This window comes from Rousettus aegyptiacus, unplaced genomic scaffold, assembly GCF_014176215.1.
Source record: "Rousettus aegyptiacus isolate mRouAeg1 unplaced genomic scaffold, mRouAeg1.p scaffold_m13_p_3, whole genome shotgun sequence".
Classification (NCBI taxonomy): domain Eukaryota; kingdom Metazoa; phylum Chordata; class Mammalia; order Chiroptera; family Pteropodidae; genus Rousettus; species Rousettus aegyptiacus.
In genome coordinates this window covers 75,265,955-75,286,363 of record NW_023416306.1, presented here as the reverse complement: position 1 = coordinate 75,286,363, position 20,409 = coordinate 75,265,955, and the positions used below count along the sequence as shown (strand labels likewise).

Below are 20,409 nucleotides of genomic sequence, written 5' to 3'. Positions count from 1 at the left end.
TGGAAGGTGACCCCTAATGGTGCAGAAAGGATGATTGCTTAAGTTCTATCCTGCGCATTTTCATGGTCTATGTAGCACGGAGGCAGGCCTTCCTGCCTTCTCAGCATACTGACCATGAAGGACATGCGCTCCCACCTCATAGAATCATGGTGCTCACATGTGTCCTGGGGCTGCCATAACAAGACATCACGAGCTGGGGGCTTAGAGCAACAGAGTTTACGCTGTCCTAGTTCTGGAGGCCAGAAGTCCAAATTCCAGGTGTGGGCAGGGCTGCACTCCTGAAGGCGCCGGGGAGGATCCTTCCGGCCTCTTCTAGCATGTGGTGGCTCCAGGCCTCTCTTGGCTGTTGGCCACATCACTTCAGTCTCTGCTCTGTCACCACATGGCCTTTTTCCTTGAGTCTGTGTCTCTTATAGGATACTTGTCATTGAATTTAGGGCCCACTTGGATGATCTTAAATGATTTCATCCTAACTTAATGATCTTAAATTAATTACATCTGCACAGGCCCTTTTCCCAACTCTGGTCTTATCCACAGGCCCAGGGGAGAGGTACTTTGCAACCTACTCTAGCACACAAGAAGGCAGGAGAAATATTGTGTGGGGTGGGAAGTGAGCAGGCCAGGGCTGGCAGGCATTCACCTTCTGCAGGATATATTTCAGTGAGGCTTTATCAGCAGGAAAATGGAAACTATGGGTGCTTTTCGGCATTTGTGGGGAGTTACAGAAATGAGAGCACAGTGGAAACTCACTGCTTTGTAAAATAATTTCACATTGACTCAGAGGGGAAACAGGAAAGGGCCTTCTATCTTTTAATGTGAGTTTTTATCTCTCCTGGTAGGGCTTTTTCTTTTTGTGGTGTTTCTACAGAAATACTTGTTGAATCTTTAGTGTGCACAGGAAGTCAGATATGCTGACTAACTTTTATTTTATTTTAATGGCATTTTTATTGTTTAGAAAATAAAGAGAGTAAAGAGTAGAAGCCTTGTGCACGGGATGTGTGCAGTCTTCGTGCATTTCAGACACACAGTGTGCGTGCACATGTACACATGACAGGACGTGTGCGCACAGATGGTGCTTTTTCTGCAAGGTGTGGTCCCATCCTGGAGGGTTTTGCAGCCTGTTCTTTTCACTCAGCACCGTGGCATAAACACACGTGCTTTTCATGCTTGACATGGTTCTATGAGACCCGTGTGCCCCCGTGGGGCTCATGCCCCATGTCCCGCAGTCTGTGTTGGAAGTTCGGGTGTCTCCCCAGTCTGCCACATCCTTGACCATTTTCCCTGGTGCACTTCAGTGAGTATTTTTATAGGAAAGAGTTTTAGAATCAAAGTATGGAGTCTAAATTGAAATTTAGAATCAAAATAAAGGGCGTATGCAGTTTCAGTTTTGAACCGAGTGTCTAGGCTGTTGGCAGGACAGCACTGTGCCCATCTCCAAGCTCACAAGAGTCTCTCCCTCCCCTCACCCCTCGAGCACCAATGGCGAGTTTAGTCCTCACCAGTATGATTGGGAAAATAGCAGGTCTCCAGTCTCTTGATCACTTGTTTGCTTGTGATTCATTGGTCATTCCTATTTTCCCCCTGAAGCACCTGCCCTTGGGCTTCACCCTTTTTAATATAAATTGAATAGTGGTTCTTTACTAATTTTATTGATTTGAAGAATTTCTTTCATTTTAGAGTGTTCTAAAAAAGAAAAGCCTATTCGAAAGTATTTTATCCATAAGTTTTTAAATAGCTGTGAATGTACCCCCACTGGAGACCAGTGGCACCATTGCCTACTTCTTAGGGCTTGTCTCAGGGTGGGGGTGTCCTGAGGGGTCAGGCCCTTTCATGATTGTCACTTAGACAGGCATTGGTCAGCTTTGCTGTGCCAGCCTGCGTAGCTGCCAAAAGGACATTGTGGAGCTAAAAAAGGAATTAGTAGTGTTTGTAGTAGGATGTGTATGTGTTTATGCCTGTGCATGCATGTGTACATGTGCGTGTGTGTGTGTGTGTGTGCGCGCGCACGCGCGCATGCATGCGTGCATGTTCCTGAAAAGTGGTGCCCACACAGCTTGAGGTCTGCATTACAAAAGGCTTCCATGGATTTAGGAGTCTTTGCCCATGAGGAGGCTTATGTTTTTCCTTAAGTCTTAACTGTATTTTCCACCAAATGATAAAACTCATCCCTAACTTCTCCACCGTGTCTCCCACTTGTCTGGAATGGTAACATGTGCATGATAATTCCTTGAGCTACCACAAGTAATGTGGCATGTTTTCCTGGAAGTCAGCTGTGCATTCTGGCCAGATGCTGGGTGATATGTCTCCAGTCATTTGCATATGTGGCTTTTGGTTGGAACCCTCCATGGGGTGCCATGTGCTCATAGGGGCCTTCTCTCCATAGTGAGGTTCTGCTCTGAAGCAGAAGTAGCCCAGGTCCAGTGGCCCTGGAAGCTTTGTCCCTGATCGTATTAGGGTTCTCCAGAAAAATAGAACTCTGTGTGTGTGTGTGTGTGTGTGTGTGTGTGTGTGTGTGTGTAAAGAGAGAGAGAGAGAGAGAGAGAGAGAGAGAGAGAGAGAGAGAGAGAGATTTCTTTTAAGGACTTGGCTCACAAGTCTGAAATCTGGAGGGCAGGCTAGCAGAGGGTGGCATGGAGATTTACAGTCTGCGGATTTAAATGTTAATGCCATTCAAAAATACCTTCACAGAAGTCACTGAAAAAAGAAACTGAAGAAAATAAAAATAAATGGACGCATATACTATGTTCATGGGTAGGAAGAATCAACATCATTAAAATGGCCATACTACCCAAAGCAATCTATAGATTCAATGCAATCCCTACAAAATACCAATGACATTTGTCAGAGAGCTAGAACAAATAATCATAAAATTTATATGGAGCGATAAAAAACCCAAATAGCCACAGCAATCTTGAGAAAGAAGAACAAAGTTGGAGGTATCGCACTACCTGATATCAAACTATACTACAAGGCTACAGTAATCAAAACATCATGGTACGGGCATAAAAACAGATACACTGATCAATGGAAAAGAATAGAGAGCCCAGAAATGAATCTGCACTTATGCACTCACTTAATATATGACAAAGGAGGTAAGAATATATAATGGGGTAAAGATAATCTCTTCAATAAATGGTGCTGGGAAAATTGGAAAGATACATGCAAAAAATAAAAAATAATAAGAAGAAGCTAGACCACCTTCTTACACTGTTACAAGAATAGACTCAAAATGGATTAAAGACTTCAATATAAAACCTGAAACCATAAAACTTCTAGAAGAAAACATAGACAGTAAACTCCCTGATATTACTAACAGGAAAATCTTTTCAGATATATCTCCTCAGGCAAGAGAAACAAAAAATAATAATAAATGGGACTGTATCAAACTAAAACGTTTTTGTACAGCAAAGGAAACCATCAACAAAACAAAATAACAATGGACAGAAGACCTGAAAGATACTTCTCCAAAGAGGAAATACAGATGGCTAACAGACATATGAAAAGATGCTCAAGGTTACTAATCATCAGAGAAATGCAAATTAAAACCACAATGAGACATCACCTCACACCTGTCAGAATGGCTATCATCAGTAAATCAAAAAACAGGCGTTGGTGAGGATGCGAAAAAAAGGGAACCCTCATATGTTGTTGGTGGGATTGCATATTGGTACAGCCTCTATGGAAAACAGTATGGAGGTTTCTCAAAAAATTAAAAATGAATATATCTTTTGACCCAGCAATTGCACTTCTGTGTATTTATCCAAAGAAAACCAAAACAATAATTCATAAAGTTCTATGCACTCCATTATTAATGGCAGCACAATTTACGGTAGCCAAGATATGGAAGCAACCAAAGTGCCCATCAACAGATGATTGGATAAAGAAATTGCGATTCATATATACAATGGAATATTACTCAGCCATTAAAAAAATGAAATCCTACCATTTGCAGTGACATGGATGGAACTAGAGGTTCTTATGCTGAGTGAAATAAGCCAGACAGAGAAAGATCAATACCACATGATTTTACTTATGTGTGGAATCTAAGGAACAAAAAGAACAAACTGATCAAAAACAGACTCACAAAGCGGACAATTTGGTGACAGACAGAGAAGAGGGAGTTGGGGGGCTGGGAGAATGGGGTGAAAGGTTAAAGAAGTACAAATTAGTAGTTGATTGTTGGTCATGGGGATAGGGAGCATGGCAGATGGAATGCAGTTAGCATTAATATGCTGGCTAAGTGGAGGGCCAGGGGAGGGAGGGAGCAATGGGATCATTTTATAGATGTCTAACCAAAGTACTATATACTTGAAACTAATTTAAATAAATAAATTATTTAAAATATATTAAAAAATAAACTAAAAAAAAAATACCTTCACAGAAGCCTCTGGAATAATGTTTGACCAAATATCTTACAACATAGCCAGGTAAAATTAACCAGAGCACTGGTCAGTTTGCCAAATGCCTGGAACCTGTGGTGGGCCATCGGTGGGTAAGGGGCATGAGCTTGCAGGGGTGTGTGAAGACAAGGGATGACCTGCTCCCCAGAGCAGGCAGGGCTTCTGGCTTGTCCCAGAGGCCTCAGGGCCAGCATCAGCTTGGGGAAATCTGACATTGTCTTCTGAGGGCACTGGGAGCATAGCTCTGGCCTGCAACATGAGCCCCATTCCCACTGACCAGTGCCTAATCAAGACTGCTGCTTTATTCCTGTCACCTCTGAACTTATGTTTGGACCTGAGCAACTCCCCAGGTGCCCCTGGGGATGATTCCTGTTTTTCTCCCTCCAGAAAGTTCTTCATTTCCAGACTCGGACATGTGTTTGTGAGCAGAAGGCCTTGGTGCTCCACCTCCCTGATGTTTTCTTTTTCTGGGACAAAAAACTTACTTCAGTTCCAGTCTTGCCTTCCTGTTCCTGCCTTGTGCACCACTGACATTGACCCCCTGTCCACCTGGCACACGCTTATCAGGCCTCTTGGCCATCCTGTTACTTTGGTGATAAATAATCACGGTGAAACAGAAGAAACGTCATATGGTGTCCGGGGTGAGCTTAGCCTAATGTGTACATGGGTTTGGAGATGAATGCTCGGTGGGTAGGTAGGTAGAGTTCCCTTCTAGGAGCTCTACGGGGTCCCAGAACTGATAAGGGAAGGTGGTTCTTCTCTTTCTTTTCCATCAAGTGTGTTTGAGGGGAATGAATACATGAATGGCTCCAGGGGCTAGAAGGGCTCAGAGCAGCCGCAGCTTTCTGGGCGGATGTTGGGAGGGCACAGTTGCCAGGGCTGTGACCTGGGATGGATGTCAGTTTTCTGGACCTGGTGCTCAGCATGTGTCTCATGCTTCCTAGCTGGCTGAAATCAGGGAGGATCATCACGGGGAGCCCAGAACCACAAGCCAATCCTTGCTCTCCTTACACTGTGCAGAGTGTCACCCACCCCAAGGCCTCAGGCTTCCTGTGAAGCCTCTGACCTAATTCTTAGAAAGTGACGCCTCTGGGACCTGCCTGAGTTTGTAGCTGCTCTGGTGTTCACCATCTGTCTGCCTGGCCCCAGTTCCTCCTGCAGGGGCTGGCAGGGTTTTTGTGCACGCCCTAAGCCTGGCAGCTGAAGGGGGGTCAGAAAACTACTGGTGGTGGTCCAGTACTGGAGGGCTAGACCGTTTGATGATGACTTCAGCACAGTTTGGCAACTCTGGGCCCGCCCCCAGATTCTAAAGCACCAGCTGCTCTCAGAAGTGCCATCAGAACTTCCCAGGGTGGCCCAGCAGGGTGTCTGGGGCCCCAAAGCTGGGACCCCATAGGGCTCACCAGTGACAGAACTGAGACCAGAATCTCTGGTCGCAGCACCAGTCTGGCCTTTCACTACAGAAAGTTTTGGCCAGGAGAAACATGTGAGCAAAGTGAAATTCTTCTTTCTTTTCTTTGAGGGACACATGTCTGTCAGGAAGAGACTTGGGAAACAGTGAGTTGATAATTTTCCGTGTTTCGGTCCAGTCCTCAACCAGGATGTTCTTGGAATCACAAAACTTGAAAGAGAAAGTGAAGCCTGCATAGTTTTAAAAAAAATGGTCCACATGTTCTCAAGCCTTGAGTTCTGCAGGGAAGTTTAACAGTTCAAGGCCTAACCACAGAGGAAGAAAGAGAAGCTAGTTGAAATGAGTTTACAGAGATTATTTATTTGGTTCTTTTGTCTGTGTACACAGGGGAATCCTGCTAGAAGTTAAGAACTGGGAGATATTCATATCAGTTTATATTGTATTTGTCCAGCATAATCTTTGTGATGTTCTTATTTAGATTAAAATGCCAGTGACTCCTCGACCCAACCACCAACACAGAGTTTAAACAAAGGTTAATTGCTACTGAAATGCTTGGGATGTGCAGAGCTGAGTGAATGAGTCAGATTGTGTTTATCTTTGGTGTCTATTGGTGCCAGGTGTCTAGAAGCTGCGATTTGCATTTGGACATCACTGGGGTTGAGTCTCTTGGCAACCAGTGGAGAGGGGCCAGGACGATGTGTGCCCAGAAGCTGGTGCCCATGCATCTGCAAAGCAGCTGGAACTTCTCTGAATTGGGAGCATGGACCGCACAGTGCAGCCACCAGGGATCCAGAAACACTGCTGGGGGTGTAACTCCCCTTCTCTGGGCGCCTCTCTGGGAGGGGAGGAGGAGGGAGTCGAAACTTTTGTCACTGACTGATGGGCCTGGGGTCTATGTGGCCCTCTGTCGACATGTGTATCTGTTTGAGATTCCGATTGGCTGAGGTATGGCTAAAATTGCAAGCTATTGCTTCAGACCGTGGATATATTTTATTTACTTCGTGGTCCCCTCCTGTGGGAAACAAAAGTATGCTGCTTTGGAAGCCCAACATTTCTCTTTCGTTCCTGGTTACAGTCTGAATAGACATCATCCCATGTGTAACGTCACCTGTGCGCATGACATGCTTAGGGCAAGTCTGGGATGACACATACTAGACTGAACAGCGATATATCTAGAGTGTGATCTGCAGTTCAGGACTTTAGCTTCTCGATTTTAGAACCCCCTTTTATTGTTTTATTTTTATGGAAACACGGTTTTGTAAATCTGCTTTTCTGATGAAGAATAAAGGTGTTGTAGTAAAATACACGTACTGTAAAGTGAACCATTTCAGATGCTCAGTCCAGTGGCATTAAGCTCTCTCACATCGTCGTGTAGCCATCCCACCATCCACCTCCGTACCGAAACTCTGTCTTCATTAGCACTAACTCACCACCCACTCCCCCAGTCCGGGCACCCCCATCCTACTTTCTGTCTCCGTGAATCTGACTACTCTAGGTACTTCATTTAAGTGGAATTACACAGAATTTGTCCTTTTGTGACTGGCTAAAAGTAAAGATTTTTTTTTTAAAAACATTTTGATCCAATTGGTATAGTCCTTTTACTCTTTCTTATTTATATTTAAATGAGTGTACAGTAAAAATGATTATTTTGGCACACAGTTCTATGAGTTTGAGTACATGTATAGATTTGTATAACCACCTCCACAATCAGGCTGCTGAACAGTTCCATCCCACAAAACCTTTCCTATATTATCCTAGGTGTTCACTCTCCCCTCACCCTTAACCACATACAACTGCTGTTTGCTCTTCATCCCTGTCATTTACCTTTTCAAGAATGTCCTATAAATTGAGTCATGAAGTAGGTAGTATTTCGAGGTTGGCCTCTTACTCAGCATAATACCTTTAGTACTCATTCAAGCTTTTGCTCTATCAACACTTGGTTCTTTTGACCGTTGAGTATTCTTCCACTGTAAACTTGAATAGAGCTGCCATAAACATTCCCTTGCAGGCTTTTCTGTGAACACATGGTTTCTTGTCCTTATAGGACAAATACCTGGGAGTGGGGTTGCTGGATTGTATAGTGGGTGTGTGTTCTCTGGACTGGCTATCCTGTTTCACATTCTCACCATGTGAGAGTTCTGTTTGCTTCACATCCTCAGCTATACTTGATATTAGGTTTTTTTAGCCATTCTAATGTGTGTCTCACTGTGGATTTAATTTGTATTTCCTGGTGGCTAATGACATTCTCATATGCTTGTTTGCTGTCCATATATCCACTTTGGTGAATGTCTGTCCAAGTATTTTGCTCATATTTTAATTGAGCAGTTTATTTTCTTCCTGTTGGTTTTAAGAGTTCTTCATGTTTCGAATACAAATTCTTTGTTAGCTATGCTATTTGCAAATATTTTTTCTCAGCTTGTAGCTTGTCTTTTAATTCTTGTAATAGGATCTTTCACAGAACATTACATTTTAATTGTTGTCGAAGTTTCACTTATCAATTTTACAAATGTTAATAGAGTAGAAAGATGACAGATCATACATACATTACTAATCTTGTATTCTGTGACTTTGTTAAACTCACTTTTTTGTTCTAAGCGTTTTTTGTTTGTTTGTTTGTTTGTTTGTTTGTTTTGGCAGATTCCCTGAAAATTCCCTATGGCATATTCTACATATGCAATTGTGTTGTCTCTAAAAACACTGTTTTATTTTTCTTTGCTAATCTGTATGCCTTTTATATCTTTTTCTTGCCTCATTCACTAGCCTGACCTCCAGTATAGAAGCAGTGAGAGGGGACATCCTTGCCTTGTCTCTGGCCTCAGGGGAAAGCAATCAGTCACCCACCACAGAATATCATATTAGCTGTAGGTTTCTTCCAGATGTCCTTTACCAGATGTGGGAGCTCCTATTGAGTTTGTTGAGAGTTTTTACTATAAGTGGATGCTGAATTTTTTCCAATGTTTTTTTCTGCATAAATTGATATGTTTGTGTATTTTTATTCAGTAGACTGTTAACGTGTGATTACATGTAATGATTATTGCAGATTGCACATTTGGCTTGCCTTCCATTTGGTTGTGGGATAGCATTTATATATATTGCTGGGTCCAAATTGCTAATATTTTTTTGAGGGTTTTTGTGTCTGTGTTCATGAGGTATGTTGGTCTGCAGTCTTCTTGTGCTGTCTCTGTCTGGTTTTGCTTTCAGGATGATGCTGGCTACATTGAAGTTGGAAAATGTCTTTCCTCTTCCAAAGTTTTCTGGAAGATGTTTAGAATTGTTATTTCTTAAATGGTCAGAAGAATATTCTGGTAAGACCATCTGGGCTTGAAGATGTCTTTTTCAGAAGGTTAATTGTGAATTCGATTTCTTTAATAATTACAGCATTGTTCATGTTATCTATTTCATCATGGGTGAGTTTGGAAGTTTATGATGTTTGAGAAATTGGATCATCCCTCTTAAGTTGCTGAGCGTGCACAGAGATGTTTACAGTGCTCCCTTATTATCCATTGGTGTCTAAGGGTCTTCAGTGGTAACAGCTGTCTCTCCTGATAGCGGGAGTGGGAGTGGATTAGAACTAGTGTTTCGTGCAGCCTTTGGAGCAGGGTGATCAGCACAGCTGAGGGCATTTCCTTCCGTAGGCTGGATTCCCTGGACTCACAAGGTATCCCCAGGGAGTTACAAATGAGCTGTTTCAGGAAGAACATTAGGGCTTTTAAGCCACTAGAGCAGCGTTTGGTGCCCAGGGGTGGAAAGTTGATATGCGGTACCCCAGTTACCTGCAGGTCTTCAGGTATTTCCAGAAGCATCAGGTTGCTGCCAGTTTCACACTGGGTGAATCTCCCTGAAGGCTGGAAGAGATTCTCCTCCTTTCATGACATTTAAGGAGAGTGTTCCAAGTGGCATGTGTCGTACTAACTTATTTATGTTTCATCTATTTCCAATCAAGGGCACAAGTTGGCTCACCTTACAAATCCTGGTAAATAAGTCCAAATGAAGAGGCATGTTTCAAACAGAGGTTTAAGCAGAGATTGTTAATCTGGTGGAGCTCAGGACAGTACATAGTATGTCCCTCTCTGTGATACGCTATCTTCCTTGTGAACCCAAAGTAGACATTTTTAGAATGACAGGAGCTGTGGATTTTGATTCCTGTCTTAGCCAATTCACAGTTCAGCAACAAAATACCACAGACTGGGCGGCTTATGAACAACACGTTTAGTCTCAGAGTTCCGGAGGCTGGAAATCTGAGATCAGGGTGCAAGATGGTCACGTGAGGGCCTCCTTCCAGGTTGCAGACTTCTCAGTGTTTCCTCCCATGGTAAAAGGAGCGAGAGGACTTTCTGGGGGTCACTTGTGTAAGGCACAAATCCCTGAGGCCCTACTCTCATGTCCGAGTCACCCCCTAAAGCCTCCACCTCCAGACCCCATCACATTGGGGTTAGGATTTCAACACACGAGTTTGCAGGGACACAGACAGTCAGACCATAGCAGTTCCTCACTTTGATGCTGTGGCATCTTCCCGTATGAGGGAAAACGTCACAGTTGTTTAGTAATTCTTCAAGCAAGATTAATTTTGCTTCCTTTAATTAAAATATCTGTGTCACTTTGGGCTTTAGAATAGGAAAGGGATTTGTGAGCAGCAGAAGGAAAATAGGCTTTGCAAACGCAGAAGGGTTTGGAAGCCCCTGTGTAGGTAGAATGAAGTGCCGTCCTGTGCAAACCCTGGTGCAGCTGGGCATGGGGCTTTCCAGGTGATTGCGAGTCGTTTGGATGACCAGGTCTGGCACGATGACCACCTAGTTGGTTTGGCTGCTGCTCGTCTCACTGTCCTGTAGCAGCTCAGTCTTTCCTTGCACTGCTTGTCTATTGCAGGCTGTGTGCATGAGATGCAGTGGCTCCAAAACCAAGTGGCAGGACAGCTCAGGCTCCTTCCAGATGTGGGGTGTGGGGTGTTCTTTCTGCAGTCATATCCTTGCAACAATTGATAGGACTCATGACCTTTTTAGGTGCAATTTCCCCCCTTATTGTAAAAATCACACATATCTACTGTAGTAGGTACAGGAAGAAGGGAAATTAAATTCAGCCCCGCCACTGAGTGAGTTGGGCTATACATTCTTTCAGCACTTGAAGCCCTCATCGTCTTTGGGGCTCAGTTCTAGGAACCAAATGCTGATGTGGGACAAGGTCTCAGAAGATGGGCAGCTGAACTGAGAAGGTGTAAAAGTGCATTGAGATGCTTGTCCAGGAAGAGGTTTCTGTGACCATGACCTTGCATGGCCACCAGGAGGAAGGCAGGCATGGGGCACTGGTGGGGCCCAACAGAGAACAGTCCCTGCTGCTCTTCATGGAGGGTTTTCAGCTGTGACAAATTAATCATTCATTTTCTTTCTAGGAGGTTGCTGACATTTTGTTTCCGTTCTGACTGCTTATAAAAGAGTAATAAACACTCCTGGAGCCATCCTTTCTAGAGCTTATAGCTTAGAACCTAATAGTTATACAGTAATGAGAGGGCAGTGGAAATGGAGCGGCATCCTTGCAGAAGGTTCTGGCAATTGATGTGGTACTCACAAGGTTCTGGCAATTGATGTGGTGCTCACATTTGTCATTGTCACATGAATGCAGTGAGAATCCTTGTAACCTGGCAGTCACCATCGCCAGTGAACAGAACTCAGCTGACAGCACCCCTGGCAGCACTGACCATTGGGCATGCAGACAGTATTCACATGTGCCTTATAGGGGACTGACCGTTTGAGTATTGATCAGCCACATTAGTCACAGTGAAAGGGTGCTGTCTGGCTGTCTTTGAGGAGTGTGTGTGCATGTGATTAACTTGGGCTTCAAGACGAATGTTTCTTGAGCGTGGCCCCATGCAGATGGAAGCGCATGCTCTCAACATGGCACTCTAGGTGTTCTGGACAGAAGCGACCTCGCTAATCCCTAGGCAGGCACTCAGGTAAGCGTGGCCCTCTGAGGAACGGTCACACCAGTGACCTCTGAAGAATGGTTTGCACAGGCTCAGCCTATCTGAGCAGGTGCACGCCCACTAGAAAGGGGTCTTGTGTGTGTGGAGACCCTGGGCTTCCAAGAGCAGTGTTTTATTCACAAAGGAGCAGTCCCGAGCAGCCCCGCTCTGACGTTAGTGGTTCCGAGAGATGTTCAAAGAGGTCTAGAAATAATTCTACATTGGCAGAAAGAAAAGGCATTTCTGAAAGTGAATTGGCATCACCATTCCTTATTTTTCACAGACCTGAGTGTCGTCATTTTTTGTCTGCGTGAAAGGGCATCTTTTTTGTCATATTAGTCAGCATTTTATGTATTGGTCCCTTGGTGCATGCCCCAGGCAGCTGTAGCACTGCTGAGAACACCGTGAGGGGCTGCTGAGACCGCTGGGCCTCGTGCTGGACGGTGATGCTTGGGACCTCAGTTTCCTACTCTCTGTCAGGGGCCAGTGTCCTCCTTGATCCCATCTCCTTAGTTCTCCCACTGCCTTGCTCCCCTCTGGAAGCACAGGACCCCTCTGGACACCACTTCACTCTTCATCACATCCTGCCTCCATCACATGGTCCCAGCTCCCCCTTTCTCCTAAATCTCAGCTCCCCCCTCTCCTTTTTCCACCTTGGACTTTAGAGTGAGTGGCCTTTGAATAGGAGATTGAATAGGAGACTGGGGTTTGTCTATCTTAGAGCTCTCTAGGTTGTAGACAACAGGCATGCAGACAACCCTCTCTGTAGACATGTAGAGTTCTGTCCAGTGTGTTGGTGGGGCAGGGGAGGGGGAGTGGACGGGGGAATTGACTGCCTCCCTTGGAAAAAGCCAGTTGGAAATTCCTTTCAATATTCCTTTATTCCATATATTTTTAAAAATTGAGCTGAAGTTCACGTAACAGTTAACCACATTACAGTGAACAACTCAGTGGCACTTTGTGCATTCACAGTGTTGTGCAACCACCACCTCTGTCTAGTTCTAAGACATTTTCATCACCCCAGAAAGGAAACTTTGTTCCATTAGGTCGTCACCCCCCCCCCCCCGTTACTCCGCCCCCAGCCAACTCTGTATCATTTTTTTGTTCTTTGACTTCTTTTTTGAAGGGATCGTAACATCTCATCGGTTTCTCATGAATGAGTTAAATAACATTTTAACACACATTAATTTTTTAAAATGACTTTCTAACCACCTTCTTGCCCTTGGCTGAACCACCAGCCCTCCCCACTGGGCAGTGCCAAGTTGCCGCCTTCTGTCTGACCTCCATGGCATGCGGTGGGCTGAGGTTCTTTTTAGAGAGTGGGAATCTGGTCATAGAGTGCAGGGTGAGCATTTCACACATGGGTGTCCCCAGTTTGTCTCTGCCAGAATGGGGGCTCCCGGGTGATCTGTTGAAAACAGGTCATCTTCTAGGGCTGGCACTGTGAGCCCTGATTAATGTGCACGTGTCTGGGGCTGCAGTGAGTTGAGCTGAGATGAGTTGAGTTGAGCATGTGAGATGTTTACAGCTGTGGAGAGGGCACAGTGCCAAGAACAGAGATCCATTGAACAAAGAAAGAAATCCCATTCAATTTGGAGCCAACAGGCTTGCATTATAGTTGTCAGCGTCAGCTCCACAGGGAGCAGAACCCTCACCCATAGAACAGCTTTGATCCCCTTGGTGATGGCTGGGACATAGCCTTGCTGGTCCCCAGGGGGCTGCGGACCCCCTAGCACCAGAAGAAGGAGATGTGTTTTTGTTTAAAGCCTCCACTTTGTGGAGGTTGAACCTATAACTAACCTTAGCCAGGCTCCTTGTGGGATGGGGCTCACTCCAGTGGAACCGGCAGGTTTGAAACCTGCCTTTGGTCACTCTGGCTTTTCCCACTCTCACAGTCATGTGAGGAAGGACCTCATCCCTGCTTGCCAAAATTAGCAGCAAAAAACAAGTGTTTGTGACCTTGAGCAGAAAGAGAAAGGTCAAGATTTGATTCTGAAAAGCCCTCCCTATCCCCCCAGTAGCCCCGTTGAACAGAGATGAACCCTTGTATGAAGAGGACTGGATGGTTGCATGGAAGATGGCTGGTGTGAATTTTCACCTCAGTAGGCCGTTGGTGCTCCTGTAAATGGCTGTGGACAGCTTTCACTCAGTGCCGTTGGCTTGTAGTTTTGAATGATAGGCGTTCGTTATTTCCTGTAGACTGGTATTTCAGGGCATTTTCACTCCTTCAAATTTAATACATTTCATCATCTTACAAATAAATCTATTTCGTAAAGAAACAGGGCTCTCATTATGTAAGTATACACAAAGATAAAACAACTCTACGTCTTATCAGATGGTTGCTTGTTGCTACTGGCATCAGTGTTGTAGGGAAGGTGGAAATCAAAGGTTTCACCTGTCCATTGGGTCATGTGTTTGGGGCTTCAAGTCTCATCAGTTGCCAAGTGAAGAACAAGTGTGGATATAGTAAGAAGATGCTTTATTAGAGAGGATCATTGCAAGGGGGAGGGAGGGGACCGTAATGGGGCTATGTGGCCATGAGATCGGCAGGCATGTGGAGGGCCAAGCAAACTGGGGTTTCCTTTGTGGGGAGGTGTTGACAAGGACCTATGTTGGGGGCTATGAGATGAAGGATGGAGCAAGGAAGTGATAAATCAGAGGATGTGCCTCAGAGGCTGGCCCATTCTCAGGTGGGCATCTGAGGGCTCAGTCTGGTAGTGAGTCCAGAGGGCCTGGGGAAGGAGAGTAGATGCACCAGAGCCAATCTGGGGAAAGAAATGGAGAGTACTGGCTATTTGCAGGTTTGTGCAGGAGCTGCACCAGGACTCTGTTAGTGGGCTTGGATTGCTCACTGCCTCCCCACGAAGGCCAGAAGCCTGGGCGGGGGGAGGAAGGAGCCCTTGCAAAGTTTTCCTCTGCTTGATGTTCACACTTCTCTGCAGCCCGAGAGCTATCCAGGGTGTAGTAGGCCTGCCATTCTTTTGAGGTTATTAAAAACCCTCACAAATTCCTGTGTTTGTGGTTTCTTTATTATTTTTTCTTCCTTTGACAAACCTCCTTCTCTTCCCCTTCTTCCTTCTCTGATATTAGTTTTTAAGACCAGAATTTATTTTAAAACTTAAGTGTTATTAAGATGCTAAGCTCAAATGCCAGCGTTTTCTTACTACCTGATTCTAAATTAGGAACCAATTTGGAAGCTTTATGCAAACAGATTATTCTGTATTCCGACTTTATTATCACCCACATCATTACCGGCAAAGCTTGACCTTCCCTGATTTCCTCAGTGTCCCCAAGAACCCACACTCAGCATTCAGGTGTCACATGAACCGGGGCCTAGGAGGGGTGTGGACGGAATCGGGGTGCAGACAGCATGCTCTGCTCCCAGTTCATGCTGATGCTGCATCTGGTCACACCTGGCCAGGTGAGCTGCACCCTGTGACTTGGTCTGTTGAGTATCCAAGCCCTTTAGTCTGGAGGGAGGGGGCGGGCTGGAATTGGATGGGTAAGGGATTCTGGCTTACAGTTTGCCTAGTTAACTATCCCCTTTTCTCACTCTTTCTCAGACTCTACCATCACCAGAAGGTATGAAGAACTGCGTCCATAGCACCGATCATCAGGTATGGGATGCAGTCTGCCTGTGGAGTGTGGGTCTTTTAGAGCTGACTCCTGAGCAGCTTTTGTGGGAGGTAGTCCCCCACATCAGACAGTAGCTCCAACTGTTCCGTACCCTGAGGGCACCAGGTAATTCCAGAGCAGAGAGGGAAGATGGGTCTCAGAAAGCTCTGCCTGAGTATTCACAGTCTACTTTGGGAGGCGGTGGGGGTTGGATGGGGAGGGCTGCGGCCACAAGAGGACACAGGTGCTTCATGTGGCAAAGGCAGAAGGCCCTATGAGGCGATTCTGGAGGCGCAGACCCATAGGTTGATTGTCCAGTGGTCAGCACCGGCATCCCCAGGCCATAGGGGAAGGAGTCTGGGCTGATTCAGGCCATTACCCAGTGTTAGCATGAATGCGGGCTCCAAGCTTCCTTGCTTTCCATCCATCACTGCCTTCAGTGCTGCTCCCTATATAGAGTCAATGACCTGTGAGGCATGTTGAGTGCCTGGTCCTTCAGCCTCACATCCTGTAGCAGCTATAAGTGGCGGTCAGACCTAAGCTGGGATTGGAAGCTCCGACTGAGCGTCCCTAGGCACCTGCTGTTCCCAGGTGCTTGCTGTAACCCAGGAGAGACTGTCTTCAGCTCAGGCCACCCGGGCCACTTATCAAGCTTCTATAGAATTTACTCACTGTGATTAACCCAGAAGAGAAGAGGGCTGCAGAGATCTCTTTGTTTGGACTAGGGGCCAGCAGCTTAAGAATTTAGCTTTCAGAAGAGGTGGGGAAATGGCCAGGACCATTCCTGACAGCTCTGGATGTGGCAGTGATAAGGGTGGTGGAAGTGTCAGGTGTGAGGGTGCTGTCTGGGGGTGTGCCTGTTAGTCATACCCAGAGCTGGGAGGAGACATGGCCACTTTAGACCTGTAGTCACCTGCAGCTCATCCCAGACATTTGTGCAGATGTGTCTGCATTAGAGGGAGTTTCCAGGAGAGACTTTTATTTTCAGTGCATAGGATATGTCGGTTACTACCTCCTCTCAAGAAAGCCCATCCTGATGACTGATGTTTTTAGAGAGAGAGCTTTTAGTGTTTGGTCCCTGAGCTCTTGGCCACTGTGCTCCTTCACCTAGCCCCGGGAGCCCTCCACAACCTTCCCATGTCAGGAAGCTCCCCATGGCTTTACCTTTCACAGTGTAAATAATGTGCTTATAAAAGGCAGTTTAAAAGGAAGTGCTTAGGAAGATAAAAAATATATTCTAGAACTTGCATTGAAATGGAAAACCCAGCTCATTTAAGGGGTCACCTTTTCCACTTTGAAGTGATTCATGTGGAAATGTGTCACTGGGTTCCCCACGTGGGGACAGGGCAGGTTCATCCTTCCATCACTACTGCGGGCCCATTTGCATCTATGATGAGAGTCCTGGGGACACTGTGTGAACCAAGTATGGCCTCTGCAAGTAGCTGACCACTGGGATCACGTGTGCTCCTGTGAGAGCAGGGACCAGGTGGTCTAGGAGGCCTGGCCTCCAGGAACGGATGGTGCTGGGGGTTGCCCACTGGCATCGCCTGCCAGTGACCCTCCCCAAAGCACCGAACAGGAAGGTCACAGAGGGGCTCTGCGGCTTCCCAGGATAGGGTTCACATGCTTGTCCATCTGGGGAGCTGGAGAGGAACAGGATATAATTTTATGTTTCACCGCGATTCTTTTCTCTTAAGACTCAAACTCTTAAAGCCCAATAGGCTTATGCTAAGAATTTTAGTTCAGAAAGGGAACTACTCTGAGTGCTGTTGTTTTGGTGCTGCCTGGTCTTTAACATTCCAGTGCTTCATCTTACCAAGTGTGTGTCACATGTGTGCTGCCCGATGCCAGGGTGGCCCCCAGCAGCAGGGAGTTCCATGGGCGTGAGATGGGGTGCTCGTCTGTAGGCAGCATGCTTTAATTTTGTCAAGCGGCCATCATTGTCTTGCAGCTCTGAGAGTAGGATGACTATAGATTTAATTAAACCACACTAAAAAGAAAATTACTTCTGCATATGCCAGAAGGCCTCGTTGTCGCGCTTGAAGCTGTCTCCTAGACAGCCACCCAGGACCACCCAACTTGGGGTCAGGGTCCTGTAGGTGCTAACCAATGGTGAGTGGTCCGAGCTGTTAGTCTGCAAACACTAGCATGAGAGACAGAAAGTTCATGACTCATTGATGTAAAAACTACACACACACAACTTTATCCTTAATGCCGACCTGTGTGAGATCTTTGATCCAAATTACATGACAGGAGCAGCAGGTCTGCTATAACAGGACAGAGAGCCCGAGCACTGTCCAGCCGCCCCGGGGCCAGCCCTCAGGTCAGTCCCTCATGAGAGACACCCACTGGTGCTGGTGTTCTGTCTGCCTGCTGAGGTCGGGTCTCCGAGGAGCCAGGACTGACATGAGCAGAGGTCTGCCATCCAGGACCTTCATCCATAACAGTTGCTCAACTCTTACCTTGCCACATTCTTCCGTAGTTATAGGAGGCTTCCACACTTACAGCCACACGTGAACTCACACTGGCTCCTGTACCAGAGCCACACATGGAGATGCTGCATGTGGTGATGCTACTGGTCCGCGCTCCCCACTGCTGTGCTGTCTCCACCCAGGGCCAGAGCAGTCCACATGTGTCTGGTCAGAGCCCAGTGGTGCTGCGAGTGTAAACACACAGCAGGCAGGAGGCCAAGGCCCAGACTCAGAGGGGCTGTGGAATAGTCTCTTCATGGTTCTGTTACTTATGTCTCGAATGATTATTCTTTGGACTTGTATTGGGTTGAATAAAACGTGGTATTTAGATGTCATCTGTTGATTTTAGTCTCTGAACGTGACTTCTAGGAACATCTGAAATCACACGTGAGGCTAGCATGTACAACCTACCCAGTGCTTTTGCTGGAAGCACAGATATAGGTGGTTCTTTGGCGCCCTCTGCATTTGAGCTCCCCCTTCTGTCAAGGCCCGGACCATGGGTTGGGAGGCACTGAGAATACCTTTAAATCTGCGGTAAGTGCTCTTGTTTTTTGCATTTCTGCAGACAATTACTAACAGACTTCTGGGCCTTATCACACACAGTGCCCTGCTCAGACTGCATTTCTCCTGCACAGGGAACCCAGCACTCTGTTTCTGTGAGTGTGCTCCTCCGTGAAAGACTTCCTGTTGTCCAGGCATCTGTCTCCCTTTTTCCTGTGCATAAAGAGACATGCAGTGCGTCTGCAGCCTGGTTTTCCACTTGCAACCATGTCCTGCATACGGTGGTGGTGAGCAGAGCCTGCATGGCTACATGGCTTTGATGAAATACTGCCTTGTTCCAGTGGGAGGAGGCACCGCCTGTTAACCCTTTCCTGTCTGACCTGCAGTCACTTCCTCTGGGGTCTTGCTATTCCTGCAGCTGTGGGGCACATGCAGAGTCTTGGGAAGAGACTCACAGGCATTCCCACATCTGGCCAGGCTATTTATAGCCCACAAAGGCCCATTTTTCTCTGAAAAGAGTAGGCATGTGGTGATGCTGTCATGCACACGGGTGAAGCCAGTGAAATGAGCCTTTTATTAAATGACTTTCTGGTGCGCCTGGTTCATTTCATCTCTGCACAGGCCTAGGGTTTCAGATCTCCCTGCTGCTGTCTGTGACTGCACACATGGAGTCCGGGTGGGGCTGTGGCCCACAGGGTGGCCCCACCCTCTAGTTGGGATGGCGTGGTCTAGGTCAGCAAGCCTCAGTTCTCCCATGACACCAGGGAAGGGACAGGTTTGTTCAGGCCAATCTCTCCACATTGTCCTGAACTCCCTCCTTGTGCCCAGCATACTGTGGGCACCGGGACCTCCACATGGAAAAAGCATTCTAGTGTCGGGGAAGATAGACCGTAAGTGGAATCAGGCATGAGGAGCGAGATGTGATGGATGTGAAAGAGAGAACTCAGGAGGAGAAGGGACAGCAGGAGGCCTCACCGAGAAAGGGCAATTGGTTGAGAAAAGACAGGAGCTGGGCCTGAGTTTGTAGAGGAGAGGAGCAGCAGATGCAAAGGCCCTCAGGCAGGCCCGGGTCTTGGGTGTTGGGAGGTGGGCCAGGGGGATGTGAGCCTTTTGGTGCTAAGAGATGCTGATGTGGAAACTGAGGGTTTGGGAAGCGCTTCAGGTTTCTGGGGAGAATGGACTGTAGAAGGGGTGCTGGGAGTCCTTTTAAGAGATTGCAGGGTAATCCTGGAGAAGGTGGTAGTGCAAGCCAGGGTGCAGGGTGGCCCAGTCAGGTGTTTGTTGGGAGATGGAGCTGTGGGGACTTGTTGCCATGTCGGGCCTGGGGTAGGGTGGAGTGGGGGTTGAGGATGTGCTGAGCTTTTGGCTGAGCACCTGGAAGGATGCGGGCATCTATATATGGGCCAATTCCCTTCAGGCTGTCTAGGAGGCATCCCACCCTTGGGAGATGGGCAGTGGGGCTTGGCACTATGTGAAGTGTAGTGGGGATGAGGCCCTGGAGTTGGGGAGGCATCTGAGGACCAGTCCCAGGTCGGGGGTGGGGGGCGGGGGGCGGTCCTGGCCAGAGCATCTAGTCTCCCAGAGGGTAGAAGATGGGCCACCTCACCTGGGAATGGTCTTCGTTCATATATCCATCAGATTAGATGAGACTGGCTGTGCAGGACGCAGAGTGGGAACCTCCCCCGAGATTGGAGGGATAAGGACAGAGGCATACAAGGGTGGAGAGCGGTGTGGTTTCCAGCAGCCTCCCGGCCACTCAGGTGAGATGGCTCTTGATGGATGGGAGACTCGGATAGGTGGCAGTTGCGTGGGAAGGAGAAGATGGGAGACTCGGATGGGTGGCAGCTGCATGGGCAGGGATGCAAGACTTGGGGTGCACCCCAGCTGAGCCCAGTGGTGTACTCTGAGTGGCTGGGCACTAAGGCAGTTGGAGGCAGGAGCAGGTGTGGGCGAAGCAGAGCCCCCTATGCTGGGCCACTGCTAGGCTTTAGGACTCCAGCAATGTGGTTTAGGGACCAGGAGGTGGGTTTAGGAAGGGGTGCCCCCCTCCTCCTG

At 47.1% G+C, this 20,409-nt stretch overlaps 1 protein-coding gene across 6 annotated transcripts in view; it reads left to right on the top strand.

Moving 5' to 3' along the window:
- The window catches only part of SEMA4D (semaphorin 4D), a 103,835-nt gene that overhangs the window by 12,411 nt on the left and 71,015 nt on the right, over nucleotides 1–20,409 (top strand). For 2 of the 6 annotated variants that reach the window (XM_016122908.2, XM_016122900.2), the window contains exon 2: nucleotides 15,331–15,384. The exons of 1 other annotated variant lie outside the window; for it this stretch is intronic. The gene's annotated coding sequence lies outside the window, so the exon portion shown is untranslated. 3 more of the 6 variants (XM_016122904.2, XM_036238542.1, XM_016122905.2) reach the window with 3 other exon arrangements.